This window comes from Triticum urartu, chromosome 7A (assembly GCF_056163025.1).
Source record: "Triticum urartu cultivar PI428250 chromosome 7A, HENAU_Tu73, whole genome shotgun sequence".
NCBI lineage: Eukaryota > Viridiplantae > Streptophyta > Magnoliopsida > Poales > Poaceae > Triticum > Triticum urartu.
In genome coordinates this window covers 111873474-111891087 of record NC_141879.1, presented here as the reverse complement: position 1 = coordinate 111891087, position 17614 = coordinate 111873474, and positions in this window count along the sequence as shown.

Here is a 17614-nt window from a genome sequence, read left to right as displayed (position 1 = left end):
CCAATCTCGGAGGGGCTCTCGCCCCTCCCATGCCATGGAGGCCAAGGACCATAGGGGAAACCCTTCTCCCATCTAGGGAGGAGGTCAAGGAAGAAGAAGACGAAGGCCCCCCCTCTCCCCTTCTCTTCCGGTGGCGCCGGAACGCTGCCGTGGCCATCATCATCACCACGATCTACACCAACACCTCCGCCGTCTTCACCAACATCTCCATCACCTCCCCCCCCCTCTATCTACAGCGGTCCACTCTCCCGCAACCCGCTGTACCCTCTACTTGAACATGGTGCTTTATGCTTCATATTATTACCCAATGATGTGTTGCCATCCTATGATGTCTGAGTAGATTTCCGTTGTCCTATCGGTGGTTAATGAATTGCTATGATTGATTTAATTTGCTTGTGGTTATGTTGCTGTCCTTTGGTGCCCATCATATGAGTGCGCACGTGGATCACACCCTAGGGTTAGTTGTATGTTGATAGGACTATGTATTGGAGGGCAAGAGTGACAGAAGCTTCAACCTAGCATAGAAATTGATGCATGGGATTGAAGGGGGACCAATATACCTTAATGCTATGGTTGGGTTTTACCTTAATGAACATTAGTAGTTGTGGATGCTTGCTAATAGTTCCAATCATAAGTGCATAGAATTCCAAGTCAGGGATGACATGCTAGCAGTGGCCTCTCCCACATAATACTTGCTATCGGTCTAGTAAAGTAGTCAATTTCTTAGGGGCAATTTCGCAACTCCTACCACTACTTTTCCACACTCGCTATATTTACTTTATTGTGTCTTTACTTAAACAGCCCCTACTTTTTATTTACTTGCTCTTTATTATCTTGCAAACCTATCCAACAACACCTACAAAGTACTTATAGTTTCATACTTGTTCTAGGTAAAGCGAACATCAAGCGTGCGTAGAGTTGTATCGGTGGTCGATAGAACTTGAGGGAGTATTTGTTCTGTCTTTAGCTCTTCGTTGGGTTCGACACTCTTACTTATCAAAAACTGTTGCGGTCCCCTATACTTGTGGGTTATCACGATCCCCTATACTTGTGGGTTATTAGTGCTATCCATACTATTAATGATGAGAGTGATTATGCTTATGATATGAAAAGGCCCAAGCTTGGGGATTCTTTGTTTGATGAGAATGACATGTTTGAGAATGTATTTGCTGCAATTAATGTTTGTCCCAAGCTTGGGGATGCTACGTTTGATGAAGATGATATTTTTAGTCTCCCAAGTTTTGATGAGCAAATTTATTATGATGATAGCATGCCTCCTATTTATGATGGTTATATTGATGAAAGTGGGTTTGGAAGAGTGTCAACTTTAGGAAGTAATGATCCCACTATTTTGGAGGATGTTGAATCTTATTTTTACAATTATGAAAGTGGATTTGGAGAGGTCATGACTTTATTTAGTAATGATTCCACTATGTTGGAAGAGGTTTCAATTGATTATGATGAGAACAAAGTTGCTACTTATGATGATTATTGTGATGACACGTATGCTATAAAAAGTAGTGATGATTATATTAAAACTTGTCATGATTATGATTACCCTTTTCCTGAATATTACTCTTTTAATGTGGAAACAATTTGTAGTATTCGAGTTTCTTATGATACTCCCACTATTCTGAATGAAAAGAATTTTGCTTATGTGGAGAGTAGTAAATTTTCTATGCTTGTAGATCATGAGAGCAATGATTTATGTGATGGTTATATTGTTTAATTTATTCATGATGCTACTGAAATTTATTATGAGGGAGGAATATATGCTTGTAGGAGTTGGAATAATATCAAGTTTCCTCTCTATATGCTTAAAGTTTTGAAGTTATGCTTGTTTTACCTTCCTATGCAAGTTGATTCTTGTTCCCACAAGTTGTTTGCTCACAAAATCCCTATGCATAGGAAGTGGGTTAGACTTAAATGTGGTAGTCATATTCTTCATGATGCTCTCTTTATGTTTCAATTCTTATCCTTTATGTGAGCATCATTGAAATTGGCATGCCTAGCTAGGGGCATTAAACGATAGCGCTTGTTGGGAGGCAACCCGATTTTATTTTTGTTCCTTTCTTTTTGTTCCTGTTTAGTAATAAATAATTTATCTAGCCTCTGTTATGATTGAGTTTTTATGTTTTAGTTAGTGTTTGTGCGAAGTAGAACCTTTGGGAATACTTGGGTGAAGTCTTTGCGACCTTGCTGTAAAAAACAGAAACTTTAGCGCTCACGAGATTTGCTGCCATTTTTTTACTAGAGAGTGCGATTAGGTTGATTCTTTTTGCAGATGATTAATAGACAAATTCCTCAGGTCCACCAATTTATTTCAGAATTTTAGGGGTTATATAAGTATATGTTTGATACAGATTACTACAGACTGTTCTGTTTTTGACAGATTCTCTTTTCATTGTGTTGTTTGCTTATTTTGATGAATCTATGAGTAGTATCGGAGAGTATGAACCATAGAGAAGTTGGAATACAGTAGATATTACACAAATATGAATTTATAATGAGTTCAAAACAGTACCTAAGTGGTGATTTATTTTCTTATACTAACGGAGCTTACGAGTTTTCTGTTAAGTTTTGTGTTGTGAAGTTTTCAAGTTTTGGGTAAAGATTCGATGGAGTATGGAATAAGGAGTGGCAAGAGCCTAAGCTTGGGGATGCCCAAGGCACACCAAGGTAATATTCAAGAACAACCAAGAGCCTAAGCTTGGGTATGCCCCGGATGGCATCCCCTCTTTCGCCTTCATTCATCGGTAACTTTACTTGGAGCTATATTTTTATTCACCACATGATATGTGTTTTGCTTGGAGAATCATTTTATTTTATTTTGTTTTGCTTGCTGTTTGAATAAAATACCAAGATCTGAAATTCTTAAATGTTAGAGAGTCTTCACATAGTTGCTTAATTATTCGACTACTCATTGATCTTCACTTATATCTTTCGGAGTAGTTTGTCATTTGCTCTAGTGCTTCACTTATATATTTTTAGAGCATGGTGGTGGTTTTATTTTGAAGAAATTATTGAACTCTCATGCTTCACTTATATTATTTTGAGAGTCCTAAACAGCATGGTAATTTGCTTTGGTTATGAAACTAGTCCTAATATGATAGGCATCCAAGAGGGATATAATAAAAACTTTCATATAAAGTGCATTGAATACTATGAGAAGTTTGATACTTGATGGTTGTTTTGAGATATGAAGATGGTGATATTAGAGTCATGATAGTTTAGTAGCTGTGAATTTGAGAGATACTTGTGTTAAAGTTTGTGATTCCCGTAGCATGCACGTATGGTGAACCGTTACGTGATGAAGTCGGAGCATGATTTATTTTTTGATTGCCTTCCTTATGAGTGGTGGTCGGGGACGAGCGATGGTCTTTTCCTACCAATCTATCCCCGTAGGAGCATTCGCATAGTACTTTGTTTTGATAACTAATAAATTTTTGCAATAAGTATGTGAGTTCTTTATGACTAATGTTGAGTCCATGGATTATACGCACTCTCACCCTTCCACCATTGCTAGCCTCTCTAGTACCGCACAACTTTCGCCGGTACCATAAACCCACCATATATCTTCCTCAAAACAGCCACCATACCTACCTATTATGGCATTTCCATAGCCATTCCGAGATATATTGCCATGCAACTTTCCACCGTTCCGTTTATTATGACACGCTTCATCATTGTCATATTGCTTTGCATGATCATGTAGTTGACATCATATTTGTGGTAAAGCCACCGATCATAAATCTTTCATACATGTCACTCTTGATTCATTGCACATCCCGGTACACCGCCAGAGGCATTCATATAGAGTCATATTTTGTTCTAAGTATCGAGTTGTAATTCTTGAGTTGTAAGTAAATAAAAGTGTGATGATCTTCATTATTAGAGCATTGTCCCAGTGAGGAAAGGATGATGGAGACTATGATTCCCCCACAAGTCGGTATAAGACTCTGGACGAAAAATAAAAAAGAAAAGAAAAAAGAGGCCATAAAAAAGAGAAAAGGCCCAAAAAACAAAAAAATGAGATAAAAAGAGAGAAGGGACAATGCTACTAACCTTTTACCACACTTGTGCTTCGAAGTAGCACCATGATCTTCATGATAGAGAGTCTCCTATGTTGTCACTTTCATAAACTAGTGGGAATCTTTCATTATAGAACTTGGATTATATATTACAATGATGGGCTTCCTCAAAATGCCCTAGGTCTTCGTGAGTAAGCGAGTTGGATGCACACCCACTTAGTTTCTTTTTGAGCTTTCATGTACTTATGGCTCTAGTGCATCTGTTGCATGGCAATCCCTACTCGCTCACATTGATATCTATTGATGGGCATCTCCATAGCCCGTTGATACACCTAGTTGATGTGAGACTATCTTCTCCTTTTTGTCTTCTCCACAACCACCATTCTATTCCACCTATAGTGCTATGTCCATGGCTCACGCTCATATATTGCGTGAAGATTAAAGAAGTTTGAGAACATCAAAAGTATGAAACAATTGCTTGGCTTGTCATTGGGGTTGTGCATGATTTAAATATTTTGTGTGATGAAGATAGAGCATAGCCAGACTATATGATTTTGTAGGCATAGCTTTCTTTGGCCATGTTATTTTGAGAAGACATGATTACTTTGTTAGTATGCTTGAAGTATTATTATTTTCATGTCAATATTAAACTTTTGTCTTGAATCTTATGGATCTGAATATTCTTGCCACAATAAAGAAGATTACATTGATAAATATGTTAGGTAGCATTCCACATCAAAAATTCTGTTTTTATCATTTACCTACTCGAGGACGAGCAGGAATTAAGCTTGGGGATGCTTGATACGTCTCCAACGTATCTATAATTTTCGATTGTTCCATACTATTATATTATCAACCTTGGATGTTTTATATGCATTTATATGTTATTTTATATGATTTTTGGGACTAACCTATTAACCTAGAGCCCAGTGCGAGTTTCTATTTTTTCCTTGTTTTTGAATTTTACAGAAAAGGAATACCAAACGGAGTCCAATTGACGTGCCAATTTTTGACAATTTTTTATTGACCAAAAGAAGACCCCGGAGTAAAAGAGTTGGGCCAGAAGAGTCCCGGGCCGTCCACGAGGGTGCCCCCCCCCCCAGGCACGTGGGCCTGCCTCATGGACGACTCGGGCACCTTCTTGAAGTGAGACCGACGCCAAAAATTCCTATAAATACAGAAACCTCCAGAAAATAACCAAGATCGGGAGTTCAGCCGCCAGAAGCCTCCGTAACCACCGAAAACCAATCTAGACCCATTTCAGCACCCTGCCGGAGGGGGGAATCCCTCTCCGGTGGCCATCTTCATCATCACGGTGCTCTCCATGACGAGGAGGGAGTAGTTCACCCTCGGCGCTGAGGGTATGTACCAGTAGCTATGTGTTTGCTCTCTCTCTCTCTCTCTCTCTCTCTCTCTCTCTCGTGTTCTTGAGGTGGTACGATCTTGATGTATCGCGAGCTTTGCTATTATAGTTGGATCTTATGATGTTTCTCCCCCTCTGCTCTCTTGTGATGAATTGAGTTTTCCCATTGAAGTTATCTTATCGGATTGAGTCTTTAAGGATTTGAGAACACTTGATGTATGTCTTGCATGTGCTTATCTGTGGTGACAATGGGATATCACGTGATCCACTTGATGTATGTTTTGGTGATCAACTTGCGAGTTCTGTGACCTCGTGAACTTATGCATAGGGGTTGGCACACGTTTTCGTCTTGACTCTTCGGTAGAAACTTTGGGGCACTCTTTGAAGTTCTTTGTGTTGGTTGAATAGATGAATCTGAGATTGTGTGATGCATATCGTATAATCATACCCACGGATACTTGAGGTGACATTGGAGTATCTATGTGACATTAGGGTTTTGGTTGATTTGTGTCTTAAGGTGTTATTCTAGTACGAACTCTAGGATAGATTGAACGGAAAGAATAGCTTCGTGTTATTTTACTACGGACTCTTGAATAGATCGATCAGAAAGGATAACTTTGAGGTGGTTTCGTACCCTACAATAATCTCTTCGTGTGTTCTCCGCTATTAGTGACTTTGGAGTGACTCTTTGTTGCATGTTGAGGGATAGTTTTATGATCCTAGTATGTTATTATTGTTGAGAGAATTTGCACTAGTGAAAGTATGAACCCTAGGCCTTGTTTCCTAGCATTGCAATACCTTTTACGCTCACTTTTACCACTTGTTACCTTGCTGTTTTTATATTTTCAGATTACAAAAACCTTTATCTACCATCCATAATGCACCTGTATCACCATCTCTTCGCTAAACTAGTGCACCTATATAATTCACCATTGTATTGGGTGTGTTGGGGACACAAGAGACTCTTTGTTATTTGGTTGCAGGGTTGTTTGAGAGAGACCATCTTCATCCTACGCATCCCACGGATTGATAAACCTTAGGTCATCCACTTGAGGGAAATTTGCTACTGTCCTACAAACATCTGCACTTGGAGGCCCAACAACGTCTACAAGAAGAAGGTTGTGTAGTAGACATCACTATGTATTCACACATGTACTAAGTTTCCGATTAATACAATTCTAGCATGAATAATAAACATTTATCATGATATAAGGAAATATAAATAACAACTTTATTATTACCTCTAGGGCATATTTCCTTCACTCCCCTCTCCCCCTCGCGCCGCCGCCGGGCCGCCGCCCAAGATTTCAGTGAAAGAAGATGACAGGAGCTCGCCGAAAGGCCGCCACACGCACGAGGCCTCCCCTCTCCCCCCTGCGCCGGCGGGCCGCCGGATTTGCGGATCTGCGGACCTTTATCGCGGGCCGCATGATTTGGCTTTTCCAACCGCCGGTGGCTGTGCCAAGCGATGGAGTGGTCGGGGAGCATCTCCCGCAGCCCCGGCAAGGGCGCATCGCGGCATGCAGGTACGGGTTCGTCCTCCCGACGCCGCCGACCATTTGGGGCATGGATTCGTTCGGCCGTCCACCGGGCTCGGCGCTCGCGCAACGGCTCTGTGGCTCGCCGATGCCGCTCATACAGTGCGACGACTGCATGCGAACAGTGCTGCAGCTAACTTCGGGCACGCTGAAGCACCCTGGATGGGTGTTCTTCAAATGCAAAAACGACGGGGTACGTGCACTTGCGGTAGCTCATTTTGATAGCTCATTTTTTGGTTCAATTGTGGTAGCTCATTTCGAACATGCTCATTCATGTGTGCAGGAAGATGGATTCTCATTTTGGTTTTGGGAAGGCGAATACATTGATTTATTGATAGGAAGAAACTTAATAGACATTGACGCACTCCTTAGAAGAATCAAAGGCAATGATGCGGCTGCATGTGCAACTAGAGGGGAAGCAATGTCTACTGCTTTCAAACCAAAGATGAAGAAAGAAGAATGCAAAATCAAGAATCCGCAGATAAACAATGAATGCATGGAGAAGATATTAATGCAACTAGTGGGAGCAGTTATGGAAGTTGAAAATCTTCTAAAATGCATACCTGTGGTTCTTGTTTTCTTTGGTCTTGCTATTCTAGCAAAGATTTGGTGATGTCTTATGTATCCAATGTTATTGAAAAAACAAAAAAATGCATTATGTTGAATCAAATTAAGGTGTAAATTTAGGTTTTCCGGGCCGGGAGGAACTGCGCCAGATCAGACCCCGCAAAGCCAACCCGTAAGAGAGCATATTCCGCGAATATCCTTTCTTACGGGTCCATTATGCGGGGTTTGCAACTGGGGCCATCCGCACCGGACCGCAAAGGCGTTTTTCGGCGAACTGCAAACACGTTTTGCGGACCGACGGGATGCGGGGTCTGCTAGAGTTGCTCTTAGTCACAATAGGCAGTGCGAACTTATAAGAACAAACAACCACGGCATATCCAAATATTATTCAAATTCTTTCAAACATTTTCTTGGAATTCCAGTTTTTAAAAATATTCTGAATTTTTTACAAATGTAACCAATTTTATAGAAAGTGATAACATTTTATAAAACATGAAAAAAATTTGAAAACGCAAATAAAATTTTGATATTTCATCCATTTTTTGAATTTTCAAACACTTACTGAAAATAGTGAACACATTTTAAAATTACAAATAATATTTTGAAGATGTGAACAATGTTCAAAAAATATGAAAAAATATTGAAATTCCAAACTTTTTTTAATTAAATGTGAACATTCTTTGAAATTCCGGCCATTTTTTGCAAACTGATATTTTATTTTATTTTTAACATTTACATAAAATTTAAAATTTATGAAAAACAAGATAGAAAAGAGAAAATAAATACGGAAAATAAAAAAGAAAGAAAACTGAATAAATGAAAAAAAAAACAAGCCTGGAAAACCCAGTAGAAGAAACCAACAAGGAATTTCTTAGGGCAAATACATTGGTTTAGACAGCAACAGTCTGCAATACATATCCACGTCATATGTAGATATGTTATAGACAGCCTCTACAACGGGTCATCTTTTTCAGTTGTCTGTACAAACTTGTTACTGCATGAACCGTCGTGGCGTCGTGGATTTATCAGGACTGGGTACATGCACCGCCGTAGAATCATGAGCACGTGAGATGGGCCTACCATGGATCTAGAAAAAGAAAGGATCACAAGATAATTTGGCGCACAACTGCACCAGTATCGATACCAGCCATATATAAAGGGAAAAGTGGCGTCGTTAGCCAGCGATTTTAATGCGATTCGACCGTCCGCTGATTTACATACGACATCTTCTTTTTCTCTTCCTCTCTCCTTCACCTCACCAAATATCATAGATGGTACCTCCTATAGACAGCTGAGTCAATCTTATTGTACACTAGATCATGTTGACGCGCGTTGCAGCGCCCATTCAATTTTAATGAATTAATTAAAATATCCGTAAATACATGAAGTTACCAAACATGAATGTTGAATTTGCATACCTTAATTCATACATTTGGGTTTGTGGTTGTAGTGTGGAAGGAAGATTGGGCGCACATTGCCATGCCACGACCATCCGTTTTGATGAACGAATGTTAAATGTGGACGAATTAAATTCCTTTGAAATTCCAACATTCATTCATGGTATGAGATTAAAGAGAATAAACACACATATAGCCATACAAAAGATGATCTGATACTTGAACTCGTGCCAGAGCATTGCGCTAGTAAATAAAGCTTCGAAAAATGTGAGGAAGATCATATGAAGCCTTCCTCGGCAACCACATTATTGGAAAAAAAGCACAGGAAAACATAACAAAAATTTCTGAAGGAAGATCATTTGAAGTTACCAAACATGAATGTTGAATTTGCATACCTTAATTCATACATTTGGGTTTGTGGTTGTAGTGTGGAAGGAAGATTGGGCGCACATTGCCATGCCACGACCATCCGTTTTGATGAACGAATGTTAAATGTGGACGAATTAAATTCCTTTGAAATTCCAACATTCATTCATGGTATGAGATTAAAGAGAATAAACACACATATAGCCATACAAAAGATGATCTGATACTTGAACTCGTGCCAGAGCATTGCGCTAGTAAATAAAGCTTCGAAAAATGTGAGGAAGATCATATGAAGCCTTCCTCGGCAACCACATTATTGGAAAAAAAGCACAGGAAAACATAACAAAAATTTCTGAAGGATTACCTTGATATTTCTATGCACTAGTAGAAAAAGGGCCTTCAGTCCCGGTTCATAAGGGCCTTTAGTCCCGGTTCTGGAACCGGGACTAAAATGTCGGTACTAATGCCTCTCCCTTTAGTCCCGGTTCAATCCAGAACCGGGACTAAAGGGCGCGGCCACGTGGAGCTCCACCTTTAGTCCGGGTTGGTAACACCAACCGGGACTAAAGGAAATTTTATGATTTTTTTTTTGAAAAATGTTTTTGAAAAAAAAATTAAATTTTTTTTTCATTTTCAAATTTCTGAATTATTTTAACCTCTAGTCTGTAATCACCACGCCTCATCACTTCTCAATTTATCCTCTAATCACCCCTCATCATTCCAAAAACTTCCCGAACGGTCACCCATCCTCCCACTCCCCCAGCCTGAGCACGCTTAACTTCCGGATTCTATTCTCCCTCGCTCCAAGTCTGCACTTGTTGTTTTCTTGACAATACTAAGATGTCAATCCTATTAACCTTCAGGAATTTTGCTTGAGCATGATGTGACACATTTCATAGTTTTATTTTGAAACTATTGTTTTAAAAAACAATAATTATTTAGTAACACTAATATTTCTTGAATAATTAGTTTGACCATTGTTTGACCACAGTTTGACCAGATTTGACCAAAATTGAAATAACTGAAATAATTATTTAGTAACACTAATATTCTAGAATAATTAGTTTGACCATTGTTTGACCACAGTTTGCCCACTGTTTGAATTTTTTCGATTTTTTTCACTCTAGATCTTAAAAGCCCTGTAACTTTTTTTCTATTAGGTTTTTGAGAATTTTGAAAATGTTTAACGGGGTACCCTTGTTAAATTCGGATGTAACTTTTCGAGTAGATGATTTTTCATATAAAAAACGTTTTCATCCGAGTTAGTATGCAAAAGTTATGCCCATTTTTACAAATTTCAGAGAGATTTTGCAAATAAAGTCAAAATTCACATTTGCAAATTTTCCCAACAACTAGACCACATATCACATGGAAAACTTATTTTCTTTTATTTTTTTGACATTTCCATCATTTTCTTTTATTTTTTAAAACTGAAAAGGCGATCCACGGGGGGGGGCGGGGGGGGTAGAGTTCGAAAATGGGACCTTTAGTACCGGTTCATGGCACGAACCGGGACTAAAGGTCTCATCCCCATTAGTCCCGGTTCGTGCCTCAAACCGGGACTAAAGGTCTAATCTTTAGTCCCGGTTTGAGGCACGAACCGGGACCAATGTTTGTGGGCCAGGACCTTTAGTACCGGTTTGAGGCATGTAGATATGTTATAGACAGCCTCTACAACGGGTCATCTTTTTCAGTTGTCTGTACAAACTTGTTACTGCATGAACCGTCGTGGCGTCGTGGATTTATCAGGACTGGGTACATGCACCGCCGTAGAATCATGAGCACCTGAGATGGGCCTGCCATGGATCTAGACAAAGAAAGGATCACAAGATAATTTGGCGCACAACTGCACCAGTACCGATACCAGCCATGTATAAAGGGAAAAGTGGCGTCGTTAGCCAGCGATTTTAATGCGATTCGACCGTCCGCCGATTTACATACGACCTCTTCTTTTTCTCTTCCTCTCTCCTTCACCTCACCAAATATCATAGATGGTACCTCCTATAGACAGCTGAGTCAATCTTATTGTACACTAGATCATGTTGACGCGCGTTGCAGCGCCCATTCATTTTTAATGAATTAATTAAAATATCCGTAAATACATGAAGTTACCAAACATGAATGTTGAATTTGCATACCTTAATTCATACATTTGGGTTTGTGGTTGTAGTGTGGAACGAAGATTGGGCGCACATTGCCATGCCACGACCATCCCTTTTGATGAACGAATGTTAAATGTGGACGAATTAAATTCCTTTGAAATTCCAACATTCATTCATGGTATGAGATTGAAGAGAATAAACACACATATAGCCATACAAAAGATGATCTGATACTTGAACTCTTGCCAGAGCATTGCGCTAGTAAATAAAGCTTCGAAAAATGTGAGGAAGATCATATGAAGCCTTCCTCGGCAACCACATTATTGGAAAAAAAGCATAGGAAAACATAACAAAAATTTCTGAAGGATTACCCTGATATTTCTATTTCTATGCACTAGTAGAAAAAGGGCCTTCAGTCCTGGTTCATAAGGGCCTTTAGTCCTGGTGCTGGAACCGGGACTAAAATGTCGGTACTAATTGAACCGGGACTAAAGGGCGCGGCCACGTGGAGCTCCACCTTTAGTCCGGGTTGGTAACACCAACCGGGACTAAAGGAAATTTTATGATTTTTTTTTGAAAAATGTTTTTGAAAAAAAATTAATTTTTTTTTTTGATTTTCAAATTTCTGAATTATTTTAACCTCTAGTCTGTAATCACCACGCCTCATCACTTCTCAATTTATCCTCTAATCACCCCTCATCATTCCAAATCATCTAACTTCCCGAACGGTCACCCATCCTCCCACTCCCCCAGCCTGAGCACGCTTAACTTCCGGGTTCTATTCTCCCTCGCTCCAAGTCTGCACTTGTTGTTTTCCTGACAATACTAAGATGTCAATCCTCTTAACCTTCAGGAATTTTGCTTGAGCATGAAGTGACACATTTCATAGTTTTATTTTGAAACTATTGTTTTAAAAAACAATAATTATTTAGTAACACTAATATTTCTTGAATAATTAGTTTGACCATTGTTTGACCACAGTTTGACCAGATTTGACCAAAATTGAAATAACTGAAATAATTATTTAGTAACACTAATATTCTAGAATAATTAGTTTGACCATTGTTTGACCACAGTTTGCCCACTGTTTGAATTTTTTCGATTTTTTTCACTCTAGATCTTAAAAGCCCCGTAACTTTTTTTCTATTAGGTTTTTGAGAATTTTGAAAATGTTTAACGGGGTAACCCTTGTTAAATTCGGATGTAACTTTTTGAGTAGATGATTTTTCATATAACAAACTTTTTCATCCGAGTTAGTATGCAAAAGTTATGCCCATTTTTACAAATTTCAGAGAGATTTTGCAAATAAAGTCAAAATTCACATTTGCAAATTTTCCCAACAACTAGACCACATATCACATGGGAAACTTATTTTCTTTTATTTTTTGACATTTCCATCATTTTATTTTATTTTTTAAAACTGAAAAGGTGATCCACGGGGGGGGGGGGGGGGGGGTAGAGTTTGAAAATGGGACCTTTAGTACCGGTTCATGGCACGAACCGGGACTAAAGGTCTCATCCCCATTAGTCCCAGTTCGTGCCTCAAACCGGGACTAAAGGTCTAATCTTTAGTCCCGGTTTGAGGCACGAACTGGGACCAATGTTTGTGGGCCAGGACCTTTAGTACCGGTTTGAGGCATGTAGATATGTTATAGACAGCCTCTACAACGGGTCATCTTTTTCAGTTGTCTGTACAAACTTGTTACTGCATGAACCGTCGTGGCGTCGTGGATTTATCAGGACTGGGTACATGCACCGCCGTAGAATCATGAGCACCTGAGATGGGCCTGCCATGGATCTAGAAAAAGAAAGGATCACAAGATAATTTGGCGCACAACTGCACCAGTACCGATACCAGCCATGTATAAAGGGAAAAGTGGCGTCGTTAGCCAGCGATTTTAATGCGATTCGACCGTCCGCCGATTTACATACGACCTCTTCTTTTTCTCTTCCTCTCTCCTTCACCTCACCAAATATCATAGATGGTACCTCCTATAGACAGCTGAGTCAATCTTATTGTACACTAGATCATGTTGACGCGCGTTGCAGCGCCCATTCATTTTTAATGAATTAATTAAAATATCCGTAAATACATGAAGTTACCAAACATGAATGTTGAATTTGCATACCTTAATTCATACATTTGGGTTTGTGGTTGTAGTGTGGAACGAAGATTGGGCGCACATTGCCATGCCACGACCATCCCTTTTGATGAACGAATGTTCAATGTGGACGAATTAAATTCCTTTGAAATTCCAACATTCATTCATGGTATGAGATTGAAGAGAATAAACACACATATAGCCATACAAAAGATGATCTGATACTTGAACTCTTGCCAGAGCATTGCGCTAGTAAATAAAGCTTCGAAAAATGTGAGGAAGATCATATGAAGCCTTCCTCAGCAACCACATTATTGGAAAAAAAAAGCACAGGAAAACATAACAAAAATTTCTGAAGGATTACCTTGATATTTCTATGCACTAGTAGAAAAGGGCCTTCAGTCCCGGTTCATAAGGGCCTTTAGTCCCGGTTCTGGAACCGGGACTAAAATGTCGGTACTAATGCCTCTCCCTTTAGTCCCGGTTCAATCCAGAACCGGGACTAAAGGGCGCGGCCACGTGGAGCTCCACATTGTAGTGTGGAAGGAAGATTGGGCGCACATTGCCATGCCACGACCATCCGTTTTGATGAACGAATGTTAAATGTGGACGAATTAAATTCATTTGAAATTCCAACATTCATTCATGGTATGAGATTGAAGAGAATAAACATACATATAGCCATACAAAAGATGATCTGATACTTGAACTCTTGCCAGAGCATTGCGCTAGTAAATAAAGCTTCGAAAAATGTGAGGAAGATCATATGAAGCCTTCCTCGGCAACCACATTATTGGAAAAAAAAGCACAGGAAAACATAACAAAAATTTCTGAAGGATTACCTTGATATTTCTATGCAATAGTAGAAAAAGGGCCTTCAGTCCCGGTTCATAAGGGCCTTTAGTCCCGGTTCTGGAACCGGGGCTAAAATGTCGGTACTAATGCCTCTCCCTTTAGTCCCGGTTCAATCCAGAACCGGGACTAAAGGGCGCGGCCACGTGGAGCTCCACATTTAGTCCCGGTTGGTAACACCAACCGGGACTAAAGGAAATTTTATGATTTTTTTTTTTGAAAAAAAATTTTGAATTTTTTTTAGTTTCTTTTTTATTTTCAAATTTCTGGATTATTTTAACCTCTAGTCTGTAATCACCACCCCTCATCACTTCTCAATTTATCCTCTAATCACCCCTCATCATTCCAAATCATCTAACTTTCCGAACGGTCACCCATCCTCCCACTCCCCCAGCCTGAGCACGCTTAACTTCCGGGTTCTATTCTCCCTCGCTCCAAGTCTGCACTTGTTGTTTTCCTGACAATACTAAGATGTCAATCCTATTAACCTTCAGGAATTTTGCTTGAGCATGAAGTGACACATTTCATAGTTTTATTTTGAAACTATTGTTTTAAAAAACAATAATTATTTAGTAACACTAATATTTCTTGAATAATTAGTTTGACCATTGTTTGACCACAGTTTGACCAGATTTGACCAAAATTGAAATAACTGAAATAATTATTTAGTAACACTAATATTCTAGAATAATTAGTTTGACCATTGTTTGACCACAATTTGCCCACTGTTTGAATTTTTTCGATTTTTTTCACTCTAGATCTTAAAAGCCCCGTAACTTTTTTCTATTACGTTTTTGAGAATTTTGAAAATGTTTAACGGGGTACCCCTTGTTAAATTCGGATGTAACTTTTCGAGTAGATGATTTTTCATATAAAAAACTTTTTCATCTGAGTTAGTATGCAAAAGTTATGCCCATTTTTACAAATTTCAGAGAGATTTTGCAAATAAAGTCAAAATTCACATTTGCAAATTTTCCCAACAACTAGACCACATATCACATGGGAAACTTATTTTCTTTTATTTTTTTGACATTTCCATCGTTTTCTTTTATTTTTTTTAAAATTGAAAAGGCGATCCACAGGGGGGGTAGAGTTTGAAAATGGGATCTTTAATACCGGTTCGTGGCACGAACCGGGACTAAAGGTCTCATCCCCATTAGTCCCGGTTCGTGCCTCAAACCGGGACTAAAGGTCTAATCTTTAGTCCCCGTTTGAGGCACGAACCGGGACCAATGATTGTGGGCCAAGACCTTTAGTACTGGTTTGAGGGATGTAGATATGTTGTAGACAGCCTCTACAACGGGTCATCTTCTTCAATTGTCTGTACAAACTTGTTACTGCATGAACCGTCATGGCGTCGTGGATTTATCAGGACTGGGTACATGCACCGCCGTAGAATCATGAGCACGCTTAACTTCCGGGTTCTATTCTCCCTCGCTCCAAGTCTGCACTTGTTGTTTTCCTGACAATACTAAGATGTCAATCCTGTTAACCTTCAGGAATTTTGCTTGAGCATGAAGTGACACATTTCATAGTTTTATTTTGAAACTATTGTTTTAAAAAACAATAATTATTTAGTAACACTAATATTTCTTGAATAATTAGTTTGACCATTGTTTGACCACAGTTTGACCAGATTTGACCAAAATTGAAATAACTGAAATAATTATTTAGTAACACTAATATTCTAGAATAATTAGTTTGACCACAGTTTGCCCACTGTTTGAATTTTTTTCGATTTTTTTCACTCTAGATCTTAAAAGCCCCGTAACTTTTTTTCTATTAGGTTTTTGAGAATTTTGAAAATGTTTAACGGGGTACCCCGTGTTAAATTTGGATGTAACTTTTCGAGTAGATGATTTTTCATATAAAAAACTTTTTCATCCGAGTTAGTATGCAAAAGTTATGCCCATTTTTACAAATTTCAGAGAGATTTTGCAAATAAAGTCAAAATTCACATTTGCAAATTTTCCCAACAACTAGACCACATATCACATGGGAAACTTATTTTCTTTTATTTTTTTGACATTTCCATCATTTTCTTTTTTTTTAAACTGAAAAGGCGATCCATGGGGGGGGGATAGAGTTTGAAAATGGGACCTTTAGTACCGGTTCGTGGCACGAATCGGGACTAAAGGTCTCATCCTCATTAGTTCCGGTTCATGCCTCAAACCGGAATAATGGTCTAATCTTTAGTCCCGGTTTGAGACACGAACCGGGACCAATGGTTGTGGGCCAGGAGCGAGGCCCATTGGTCCCAGTTCATCCCACCAACCGGGACCAAAAGGTCCAGATGAACCGGGACCAATGGCCCACGTGGCCCGGCCGGCCCCCTGGGCTCACGAACCGGGACCAATGCCCCCATTGGTCCCGGTTCTAGACTGAACCGGGACTAATGGGGTTACCCGGCCTAGACCAAAGCCCCCTTTTCTACTAGTGATGTGACATGGTGAAGTTTTCCTTCAGGCGTTATTTCTTCAGATTTTCTAAAGAAATATCCTTTCTTTAATTAGTAGCCATATTTAGCACAAGAATGACCTGGCTGGTTCTTGTTTCTGAAGTCCTAACAAAAACAATGGACAGTTGAAGTGGAGTTTTCAACTTTGGTTTGGTGCATGTATGACTTAATGCTTCACAGCAAAATGTACTCAGAAAACGTTCAGTTAATCTTCTGCATTGTTACGCTTCAAACTGAATGCTGGATTCATGAGAAACATTAGGCAATCATTTAGTTAGCATGCATAAGATACCTAAACAGGGAGGTAGATCACGGAGAGCAGGGCAGGAACTGCAGTGTGCAGTTATGCTGTTTGGTGTCCATTAAGGATTCAGAGGCGAGACTGAGGAGAGACGGAGGATGGCAGTGGATTGATAACGCCACCGGCGAGCTCCGAGACAAAGCACAACCAGAGAGAAGCAGTTGTCGCCATTCTCACCCTTCCATTCCCACGCTCCTGCTTGCACCTTGCATCCCCGACACCAAGCAATCGATTTGGGGCGATATTCTCTCTGCAGATGTCTTTACCCTGGCGACATCAGGCACCATCGCCTATCTCCGTTCGGCTTCGCGGGGCCAATCAACATGAGCCCCGATGGCTGCCGTACCGCCGTTGCAGTTGGTAGAGGGGGCGTCAGATTGTCGCTCGGCGGGGTCGTCGATGAGCTCCTCACGCAGGAGCCGCCGCCGTCAGCTCGCGAAGCCATCATGAGCAATCGCCATCACCTTTCGTCGGCTCCGCGAGCAACGCCATACGCCGCTGCTGCCGGGCAATTTGTGCCCGCCACCGCAAAGGAAT